Source organism: Pteropus vampyrus, unplaced genomic scaffold (assembly GCF_000151845.1).
Source record: "Pteropus vampyrus isolate Shadow unplaced genomic scaffold, Pvam_2.0 Scaffold128, whole genome shotgun sequence".
NCBI classification, from domain to species: Eukaryota; Metazoa; Chordata; class Mammalia; order Chiroptera; family Pteropodidae; genus Pteropus; species Pteropus vampyrus.
Window position 1 is genome coordinate 1,713,859 of NW_011888909.1, and position 11,499 is coordinate 1,725,357.

General features: G+C 39.8%; 1 pseudogene; it reads right to left on the reverse strand.

Annotated features, from left to right (window-relative positions):
* Positions 1-10,934: 10,934 nt before the first annotated feature.
* On the reverse strand, positions 10,935-11,050 carry LOC111744163 (annotated as a pseudogene).
* Between the last annotated feature and the right edge of the window lie 449 nt (positions 11,051-11,499).

The window sequence follows — 11,499 nt, forward strand, 5'->3', positions numbered from 1 at the left end:
TAGGGTAGGTCCTGTGAGAACTTTCTAGATCAAGGATGTGAAAAAAAAGAAAAGTTTTTGTTTGGGGTTTGCTTTGTTTTTGTAAACCCTGGATTGCTAGCCAAACATTTTCCCATCAGATATGTAAATGCTGAACACCCCGCCACCCCCGCATACACACACACCAGGCCCCAAATGAATTACTGCACATTAACTCAGTTAAATGCATGTTTCTCTACTAAGAAAAAATCCAAGAGTGGAAATATGTTTAATCTGATCATTCTAGCATCTGAAAAAGAACAGAAGAGAAAAAGGCAGTAGAGAAGAAATTCATGGGAACATGATGTGTTAAGATTTCTTTCATTAAACTAATATTTATTGAGCACCTACTATGGCCCAAGCATGGTTCTAGGCAGATCTAGGATCCAAAGGTAGACAAGCTGGATTCTTGGCTTCTGACCTCATAAAATTTGCAATCTCATGCAGTATTACCTAAACTGGAGCGATCACCTAGAAAACTTTTTAAAGTACAGATTACAGGGCCCTATCCCCGGAGACTTCAGGAGAAGACTAAGAATCTGAATGTTGAAAATCTTTCTCGGTGATTAGAAGGAAAAGCCAAATCTGAGAGTCTAGCCAATTCCTTCCCAAACTTACCCAGTCATGAGGCACCTGCAGTTCTTGATAAACATACAAATTCCCAGGCCTCTCTCTATGGGGCCCAAAAATAGAAATGTTTAACAAGCACATCAGGTAATTCTTGGGATCCAGCAAGTTCAGGAAATAATGTTCCAGCACGCTTAGAAACACCACATGCAGCTCAAATCTCATCCTTCAAACCCTAATCACTTCACACAGTAACAGTCCCACAAGACATTATGGTTCCCCTGTCATAAAATGAAACCAGTTGCTTAGACTGTCAAAAGCCATCATTCAGGAGGCACTCTATTCTCACAGGATTCTGTCCCCTTCAGCAAAAATTCAATAAAAAAAAGACACACCCTCTATGTATTTGTGCTATAAACCATAACCATCAAATCGACTTGAAAGAATTCTGATTTCAAGAAAAGTGTGCCTCTTTGCTAAGACCTGCAATGCCAAGTTAACTGGAAGACATTTCTCTCATAAGGCCATGAACTTGTGTGTACCTCTAATGCCTTATAAATAAATAATGGACATAAAAATACCAATAATGAACTTGGAAAAATACTAGCTAATTTACACCATAATAGAACTACCCAGGGATCCTTAACAATTGAAGGACTGATGCCAGCCTCCCTAATAAGTACACCAAGCCATATTATTCTACATGTGAGTGTAATTTCTAAATTGCAGTGTATAATTCAGAAGGGTGTATGTTCTCTGAAAGGCAAAGAAGTATTTATATGAATGCTATTACTCAGCAGCAGCATCCCCTGAAGAGAAAAATCAAAGGCATTATCGGAACAATGTATTCCTCGAGGCCCAAGAGCAAAATGTTTCAGAAAAGGGCTATCATTAATCTCAATGCAGTTGCAGAGATAAACCAGTGTTCCATGCCACATGAAGCACACAGAAATGTGTGCCTCTGTGTGAGTGGCCTCTCTCCTTCCACCCCTGGGTGGCTGAGAGAGCTGCCACTGTTATAGCTCAGAAAAGCCCTGTACCAAGGCTGGCCATCAACTGACAAGGGGAACAAAAGGGTCACTGCTGCAGATGAATGGGTCACCACACACCACAGTCAGTTACCCAAAACCCAAATCCAATATCCTATGATATAATCTAAGCTCCTAATTTTGGCCTATGAAATCCTACAAAAACATACCTCTGCAGCTGCTTTTTCAGCCATTTCTACTCCCTTCTTTTCTCCTTCCCCTTTCTACTTCCTTATTTTGTATCTTACACTCGAACAATTTGGGATATTTTATATTCTAAACACACTTTGGTACAGTGGTTCTCAAATGGGGGCAATTTTGCCAACTCCTGTTAGGGGACATTTAGAATCTCTGAAGATATTTTCGATTGTCAGAAGTTGAGATGTATAAGCACCTACCAGGAAGAGGTCAGGGGTGCTGCTAAATACCCTGCAATATACAGGACAGTCTCCCACAGAAAAGAATAATCCATCCCAAAATGTCAATAGCGTTACCACGGTTGAGAAACTCTTCGTTGGTAAATTGCATTAATGGAACCAAATCTTCACCTGTTCCTGTATCCATACCCTAAGCCTTTTAATTTTGCAATACTCTCCCATTGTGCACGGGGCTTCATCCCCACACTTTGAATCTGGACTTGGCCCTATGACTTACTTTGTCCCATAGAATGTGACAGAAATGACAGTGTCTGTGTTTCCACTTGTTCTCTTGTACTTCTGCTGATGCCATGACTAAGACATGCTAGTGGTCTGGCACTAGGAGAATGAGAGACACGTGGAATAGAGCCAATCCCAAAATAAGCCCAGGCTAAATCCACCAGCCCACAAGCAAATCCATGAGAAATAATTATTGTTTTAAACCACTAAGCTTAGGAGCGATTTGTTACACAGTAATAGCTAACCCACAATGCTGCTTCATGTCTTTGTACATGCTATGCTGTTCCTTCTGCTTAGAACCTACCCTCCCAATACCTCCACCTTGGAAAACTGCTACTAATCTTTCAAAATTAAACTCAGAGATCTTTTCTGGAAACTCTTCTTGGATTCCCAGCAGACATCAGTCCCTCTTTGACACACTTTACTGTTGTACTGTACTACATTAACTATAATGAATTTCTTATGGGTAGAGGCTTTGTCTCAACTCTCTGGCCCCAAGGCAGCACAGTGATTACAGTGAACACTCAGGAAATATTTATGGAATGCAAAGGGATGGACTGGAAAGCTGAGGGAAGATGATTATCAAGGGCATTTATCAGCTTCAGCACTCACTGAAATGGTGCCTGGAACACAGCCCAATCTCTGTGACAAAAGAACAGACTGTTGGCTCCAGCCTGCAGTCTGGATTTCCCTGCCAATCAAAGCTGCCGTAGAAAGGAACAGCCTCTGCCATTACCGTTCATTACAATGAAACTGTTTAGAGGAGAGCCTTACCTTCAGGAAATTCCAGTGAACCTGTTTTATTGTTACCCTCCAACAGTGATTACTCCTGTGGGATTAAACAGAATATAAGTAATTGTTAAAACATCCTCTGCCATGGACAGAGAAGGCTGAACAAGATGTAATGCTCCCACTTCACTTGGGAGGGAGGGGACTCGCTCATGGAAACTAGGTGTGTTATTTGAAGCTTTACTGGTAAGAAAGGGTTACCAAGGGAGGAAAGATGAAGGGGGATGAGGAAGAAAATATCCAAACATTGGAAACAGACCCACTTATGTTGAAATCTCAACTACATCTCTGTCAATTCATGCCTCTGAACTTTGGGTTGCTCATCTGTAAAACACAGATAGGTCTAAAACACCTCTCCCCTAAAGATTATGATAATAAAAGAGATAATACACAGAAAAATGCCTTTTGAAACGGGGTTCAATAATTTTAGTTCCCTTTCATCCTATGAAAATTTAGAGTAGAATCATATCAGAACAAATATTAAGGCACCCAGGCCGAAATTAAGGGACCCAGCACAAGAAAACATAAGCTCCAAAAAGATAGTCTTACCTGGAAACTGAGTAGGAAACAGTGGGAATTGGAGAACACTTTTTTCCCACCAGTAGAGAGTCATGTGTCTTGATTCTGGCTGGGAGGCAGTGACTCTCAACCATCTTTCTTTTGCAAGGATAGCTCCATGAACTAATGATCTGAGCAGTCATACAGGGTCCTGTGCTCAGAAGGGCTTCATGATTGGGTTAATGCTCTGATTTCACTGTCTTGAAATTTTTTATAATGTTTGAACAAGGGGCACCAGATTTTTCTTTTGTATTGGGCTTTGCAATTAAGAAGCTGTCTCCACTGTGTTGTTCTTCAGTCCCTACAGATAAGGAATGGGATAGCTTTTTCTCAGGAGCTCTCATGACCTAAAAGATGTGTGTATCTCACAGGGTCAGACTATTGAGAAACTCTAGAGCCATCGCTACCACATTAAAATATCTAGGACAGGACACTCAGGAGTGGAGAATGAGAAGGGAACACAGATTCCTACAGACCAGGACAGTTAGACAGGGTGTCTTAGCTGCAAGTAAGAGAATATGGAACCAAGAGTGACTTAGATGACAAAGAGATATAATTATCTCACCTAACTAGAAAACCGAGATGAAGCTCTATCTGGATGATTCAGCCTCTCTGCAATACTCTTTGCCTTGACTTCATGATCACAATATGGCTGCAGCCATTCTAAACACTGGTCTTCCTGCAACACTCCCAGAGAAGGAAGAAAAGAAAGAGGCTCTCTTCCCATATCTCTCTATTTTTATTACAGGAGAACAGCTTCTCTAGAAATCTCCCCAGAAGACTGTCCTTTGGGTCTCATGTCCAGAACTAGGAGAGATAGCCAGAGCTAGTTGCAAGGAGGACAGCTAGGCAAGTGTGAATCTGCTCTAGGGGAAAGGGATGACTATGGCTGCCTTATTGTAATCCATACAAAGACAGGTCCCTTTATCAAGGAGGAAGGATGAATGGCCAATGGGCAAATGGCTTTGGATTAGTTGTCTTCCCAGCCCCATAGCTATTCTCCCTTCTGAGGAGCTGAAGGAAATCTGACTTTCCATCACTTACCAAAACTTACTGTTCATTGCTGCCCAATGTCCCTTTGGGAAGGGTACTGTGTGAGGAGTAAGAACAGTTTATCATCCTATGAGGACAACTCAAAGTGAAGGTCTTAGGTCACTAGTTTCAGAAACATTTAGAAGCTCTCTCATTTACCACGAGATTCATGTTCTTCGGAAATTTATATATTTATTCTGACCCTCAGTTTTCTTTTCTGTAAAATGGGAATAATAATGTTTACTACATAAGGTTGTTAATGCCCAGTAAATGTTAATTCTCCCTTTCCATGGAGTTACAGGTGAAGAAACTGAGCCCAGTAAATGTTAATTCTCCCTTTCCATGGAGTTACAGGTGAAGAAACTGAGCCCCAGAGGAACTAAAAACCTAAGTAATTTCACAAAGCCAAAGGGTAGCAGAACTGAAACTCAAACCCAGGTCTTGCTGATGCTGGCTGGGCCTGCACTTTCTTTCCACTCGTGGGCTTCTTTCCACCTAGCATGTTCCAACACTTTCTTTTGAGCAGTTCTGACTTAGAGGCATTCTCGCGTTTCTTGCTAAAATGCAGATGCCCCTGGGAAAGGCACCACCTTAGGAGCTAATTCCTGCTGAGGGTAGGTTATTCTGACAAAGGAAGGTCTTGTAGGAACTAAGGCCTGGTGGGAAACAGAAAGAGTAAGGGACAGGCTGAGAGATCCCACAGGTACATTATCTTACTTTGAAACTTTGTCGCCAAAAACCACATTCGAAGGAGTTGGGTGTGTGTAACCCAGGGTGTCACTACCTCAAAAATATTTTCATTTTCTTTGAGCTCACAGAACAAAGATAGAAACGTAACATGGAATTGTGCTAAGTCATATTAAATTAGCGCAGTGTTCAGATCCTGGCATGGAACTTTAGATAATAACATTTTATTGATTTGTGAACTGTGTTCAGTCAGAATTAAGTCTGTCAGCATAAAGCTAGATTTTGGCAATGTGATTATTTTCAGCAACACAGCATTTGGATATCAATATCAATAACATTTACTGTTAGAGAAAAAAATATACACCTACTACCATAACTATTGAGAATTAGGAACCTCCCTATATGAAGCATTAGAAGGTAGGGTCCTACAGGTCTGTGGCCCCCGAAGCACCCACGCCTGGAGGAAATATAGACTTGATGCTGTAATGTTACCACTGGAATGGTCTCCCAGGTGGCCCAGCTCCAGGCCCACATTTCGCCATGTTCACACAGTGTCTTCTCCCATTGTCTTAGTTCATCAGGCTGCTGTAACAGAATACCATAGACTCTGTGACTTTTAAGCAACAGAAATTTCTCACGATTCTGGAGTCTGGAAAGTCCAATATCAGGGCACTGGCTGAATGGATGTCTGGTGAGAACCCATTTCCTGGTTCACAGATGACCATCTTCTCACTGTGTTTTCATATGGTGAAAGGGACAAAGGAGCTCTCTGGTGCCTCTTTTGTAAGAGCATTAATCTCACTCATGAGAGCCCTACCCTCATGACTTAATCACTTTCCAAAGTCCCCCACCTCCTAATGCCATCTCATTGGGAATTAGGTTTCAACATATGAATTTTGGGGGGCGACACAAACATTCAGTCTATAGCACCAACCCATCTGCCCCCACCTTTGTATGAGGAGTAGCAAGAAACCCACAAGCAGTGACTTGAAAAAACTTAAAAGACCAGTCCTTCAAACATGCCTCTGACCTCACATCAAGCCTGGAATTCTGTATTGATGTTGCATTCACTCATTGCTGGTGCACATATTCTATTCCATCCCCAATGCATTTACTGCAGTTAAGTTCTGGCACTAACCACCTGCAGTTAGCACAGACCCCACAAGTTGAGGGCTCGGTCCTCCATGAGATTGTCCTCACCTCAGATGCCAGCCACACTTTAGAGGTTCCCAGGCCATCTGCATTTTTGAATGACTGGCTACAAATTTTAGGGATCAAATGATTCTCTCGGGTTTGATAATTAGTTAGAACGACTCACAGAATTTGAGAAAGCATTATATATAGGATTACAGTTTTATTATAAAGGATACAAATCCATACCAGCCACGTGAAGAGACTCATAGGGGAAGGTCAGGAAGGGTCCTAAATGCAGTTTCTATACCCTCTCCCTGTGGAATCAGGGCACATTACCCTCCCAGTACATCAATGTGTTCACCAACCAGGAAGCTCCCTGAGCCTCAAAATTCAGAGTTTTTATTGGGATTCCATTATGTAAATATAATTGAGTAAATCATTGGCCATGTGATTGAACTCAGTCTTCAATCCATATGCTACCTAGCAGTCTAGGTGGCTCAGAGTTCCAACCCTCTAATCACATTGTTGATCTTTCTGGTGACCAGCCTCCTCATCCAGAAGCTACCTAAGGGCCCATGAGTCATCTCATTAGCATAAACTCAGGTATGATCTGGGTGTTCTCGAATAACAAGACACTCCTATCACTTGGAAAATTCCAAAGGTTTCAGAAGCTCTGTCCAAGAATCTGGAACCAAGACCAGACAGATCTTTATTAATCAATACACATGCGCTGCTTTTGCCAGAATAAATATAGCTAGTCAGGTAAGCCATATGGCCCCTGAGTCTGTCCTTTTTCTTTTAAGAGGAGATATTGAAAGAACTAGTTACCTTTGCTTTTTGTTTTTGTTTTATCTTTTTCTTTTTCTGAACCAATATTTCTTAGAATACCTTAATCTACATTTTGCATCATTGAAATGTTGCCTGCCCAAAATACCCTCCTCACCCCTAGCCCCAACCTCCTGACCACAAACACATGTCAACATCAACCACTATTGTTTGAATGATATTATAAACCGACAGATATTTTAAATGAAATATTCATTTTGTAATCTCCACAGCAGCGCCTATTAAACTGCCAAGAGCTTACCTCGTACTCAATAAATACTTGTTCAGTTTAATTAGCTGGTTAATCTGAATATTAGCTATAACGTATCCAATTTAGAAAACCACAAACATTTAATGAGCACAAACTGTAAGCCTAGTTCTTGAGAAATAACAATGAACAAAGCATAGTCCTTGGTCCCAAGAAGCTGACTATGGAGTAGGGAAGACAAAATATAAAATAATAATTTCATTATAAAATTTAAACTCTATAATAGAAATAATACTGAAATACTATGGGAACCTTAGTAATGATTATATTTGAGTAACAATGTGTGTACTGTGAGATTGGAAGGTAAGAATGCAAAGGATGGAATTCACAGAAGACAAGATGTTTGAGCCATCCTTAAATGGAGGAGCAAGACACCAGCAGAAGAGCATAAGTAAGTTTTAGGTAAAGTAAAAGTTTCAGAAAGAAAGGAAGGGGCTACAAAGGGCACACACAGAGGAATTATAGGGTAATAGGATTATTCTGTATGGAACTGGGGTGGTGGATACATTGCTATGCATTTGTTAAATCCCTAAAGGTTTACATGCAGATTTTTTTAATCGATCAGGAGATGGAGAGAGGAGTGTTGCAGGATGAAACACACTGAGACGAAAAAACCTAAATGTGTTTTATAAATGTGTAAAGGGGGTTGGAGAAAGAAACACTGACCTCGGTAACTTTGAAAAATGTAAAGCTAAAGACAAATGGAAATATAAAAGACTCCATAGTCTAATTGGTAGATTTGCTTCTCACAGGGTTACAGGTTAAAAATTTTGAAACTGTTTGACATGTATATCAAGATTGAACTAATAAATAAATAGATGGTAAGTGGTAGAAGCCAGGTTTATCACTATTGGGGGGTGGGGGGCATGGCAAGAAATGACAGATAAACAGGAGGGAAAGGCTAGAATATACCACAGAGTTCTAGATTCAAGTCAGAAGCATTAGCATGAACCCATGATTATAGACACAGATAGATGTAGAAATAATTACAGATATGTGTGTAGTCATGAGTTAGTATACACATGTAAATGTTCTAGCTCTGCCAGCTGGGAGGGCCTAGAAGAATGACATCTCAGTAGCAATGAGCACACCAGTGCCCAGAACTTGTTTCTAACATCATTCTTCGATAAAAGAAACCAGAGCTCCTTGGAGACATAGATGATTCTAGGGCTGGGTCAGGGAAGATACAAGATAAGCCCAGAACATCTTATAGTGGCAAAGAGTGAGAAACTACTCCCCCCACCACAAAAAAAAAGAAAAAGAAAAGAAAAATAGGGGCATGTCAAAAGAATACAGAAGTCAAACTGTAATAATTTGAACAACAAAATAATGTAGTATTGGATGAAAACTCAAAGTATACAATAAACATTCTTGAGTCCATACTGATATAAACAAATGGCTGAATAAATAAATAATTGTGGTCTTAGAGACAAGTTATATAGATACTCCTCCTTCCAGAAGATCAAGCCTAATCTCCTACACACACACACACACACACACACACACACACACACACACACACACCTTGTGTGTGGAGTGCACTCACATCTAAACAAGAATATACAAAGGGTAAAATATAAAAGTAAATTTACAGTGAAGAAATCTGGCAAACACTTCCTGAACCAATTGATCTAGGTTAATATCAGTGAGAAGTCATGTCGATAGTATATGCCTTTGGTGCAATGTAGTCTTCCCCCCCAAATCCCATAACCTAACCATGTAAAAATCATCAGACAAACCCAAACTGAGAGCAGGCTACAAAATATCCAGCAGTATTTCTCAAAGCTGTCAAGGTTATCAAAAATAATAAAAGACTTGAAAAATTGTCACAGACCAGAAGAGACCAAGAGATGACAACTAATATTATGTGGTATCTTGGATGAAATCCTGGGGAAAAAAGAGGACATTAGTGAAAAAAAACTACTGAAATCCATACAAAGACTGAAGTTGAGCATGACTAGTTACTAGGGAAATGCAAATCACTACCTGATACCTGTTAGAAAGGCTATTATCAAAAAGACAAGAAATAATAAGTGCTGGAGAGGATGTGGAAGAAAAGGAACCCTCAGGCACTGCTGCTGGGAATGTAAATTAAGGTAGCCACTATGGGAAATAGTATAAAATTCTCTGAAAAAATTAATACTGGAATTCCCATATGGCCCAGTGATTCCACTTCTAGGTATTTACCTGAAAAATATGAAAACACTTATTTATAAAGATATATGTACCCTTATGTTCATTGCAGCATTATTTACAAGACCAAGACATAGAAACAACCTAAGTGTCCATGGACAGATGACTGGATAAAAAAGATGTGATACATATGTACAATGGAATACTACTCAGCCATAAAAAGATGAAAATTACTATTCGTGACAACATGGATGAATCTTGAGAGTATTATGCTAAGTGAAATAAGACAGAAAAGGACAGAAACTGTATGATTTTACCCATATGTAGAATATAAAACAAAAAGTAACAAATTAACAAAAGAAACAAAAACAAACTCATAGATGTAGACAACAAAACATTGCCAGAGGGAAAGGGAGAGTAAGAGGAGAAGTGAGCAAAGGGGGTCAAATATATGGTAACAGAAGGAGGAAAAAAGACTGAAGTTTAGTTAATAGTAATATGCTGATGTTGGGTTCTTGGTTGTGACAAATGTTCCATGGTATTATTAGATGTTAACTATAGTGGAAACTGGGTAGGAAGTATATGGGAATTATCTGAACTGCCTTTGTAACTTTTCTGTAAATCTAAAACTATTCTAAAACAAAAAGACTTTTTTTCAAAGAATAGGACAAGTTGGAGAAAGAGTAATAAATCTGGCATGGTTAGAGTATCAGGTAGTAAAGACAGTGAGGGGAGATGAGTCTTGAAAGTTTTGGGGGTCAGATTCTAGAAGCTTGGTAAGCTACATCAGTTAGGAACACTAGGCCAACAGCGGCTTGAACAAGTTAGCTAGGGTTTTATTAGTCTCACAGAAAAAGCAGTATAGGCATAGGCTATGCTAAGCAGGTAGAGAAGCTCATGATTTGGTACATGTTTTTGTCTTTCATCTGTCCTTCATTATTAGCACTTGGTTTTTGTCTTTCATTTTCATAATTGCAAAATGTCACATTTCATCAGCATTCTTGCAGTAAAAAGTAAGACTGAGTAGCAAAGAGTCAAAGGAATGGGACAGTTGAATCTGTCCCCTTTGAAGAGCTTTCCCACAAGCCCCACCCCATAAACTTCCACCTCTTCTCATTGGTCAGATTTAGATTACATGGACATTCCTAGCTACAAGAGAGTCTGGAAAGGTTAATATTCCTTTATTATTATTATTAGTAGTAGTAGTAGTAGTAGTAGTAGTAGTAGTAGTAGTATTTATGCCTACAGCACCTGGTCTTCCTAGGAGATCTCCCATCCAAGTACTATCCAGGCTCGACCCTGCTTAACTTCCAAGATCACACATTGGGCTTGTTCAGGGTGGCATGGCTGTAGACCATGGACCGTGGCTCCAATGGGGCGTGAACCCAGGACCTTCTGTGTGTAAAGCAGACATGCTAACTGCTACGCTATGGAACCATGTCCAAAGTTAGTACTTCTTAATGAACACAATGTCTCACCAAACGAAATTAGTAGCCTATTTGTAAAGAATAAGAGATGAATATAGAGAAATTAACTAGTACTATAGTTACAGAGGCTGAAAGAATTGACTTTTATTTGGCTCTATGGGTAGTATGAGCTTCATACATTATTAAGCAAAGAAGTAACATGATCATATGCATATTTTAGAAAGATCATTCTGGCCATTTTAGTCAAAAAGACTGTATATTTTACAGTCAATGAGTAATAAAGTAGAAGAGCACTTCTGAATCCTTTTTGGATCAAAAATTCTCTGAGAATCTCATGATAACTATAGATTCTCTCCCAGGCAGGGAAGGAGGGAGGT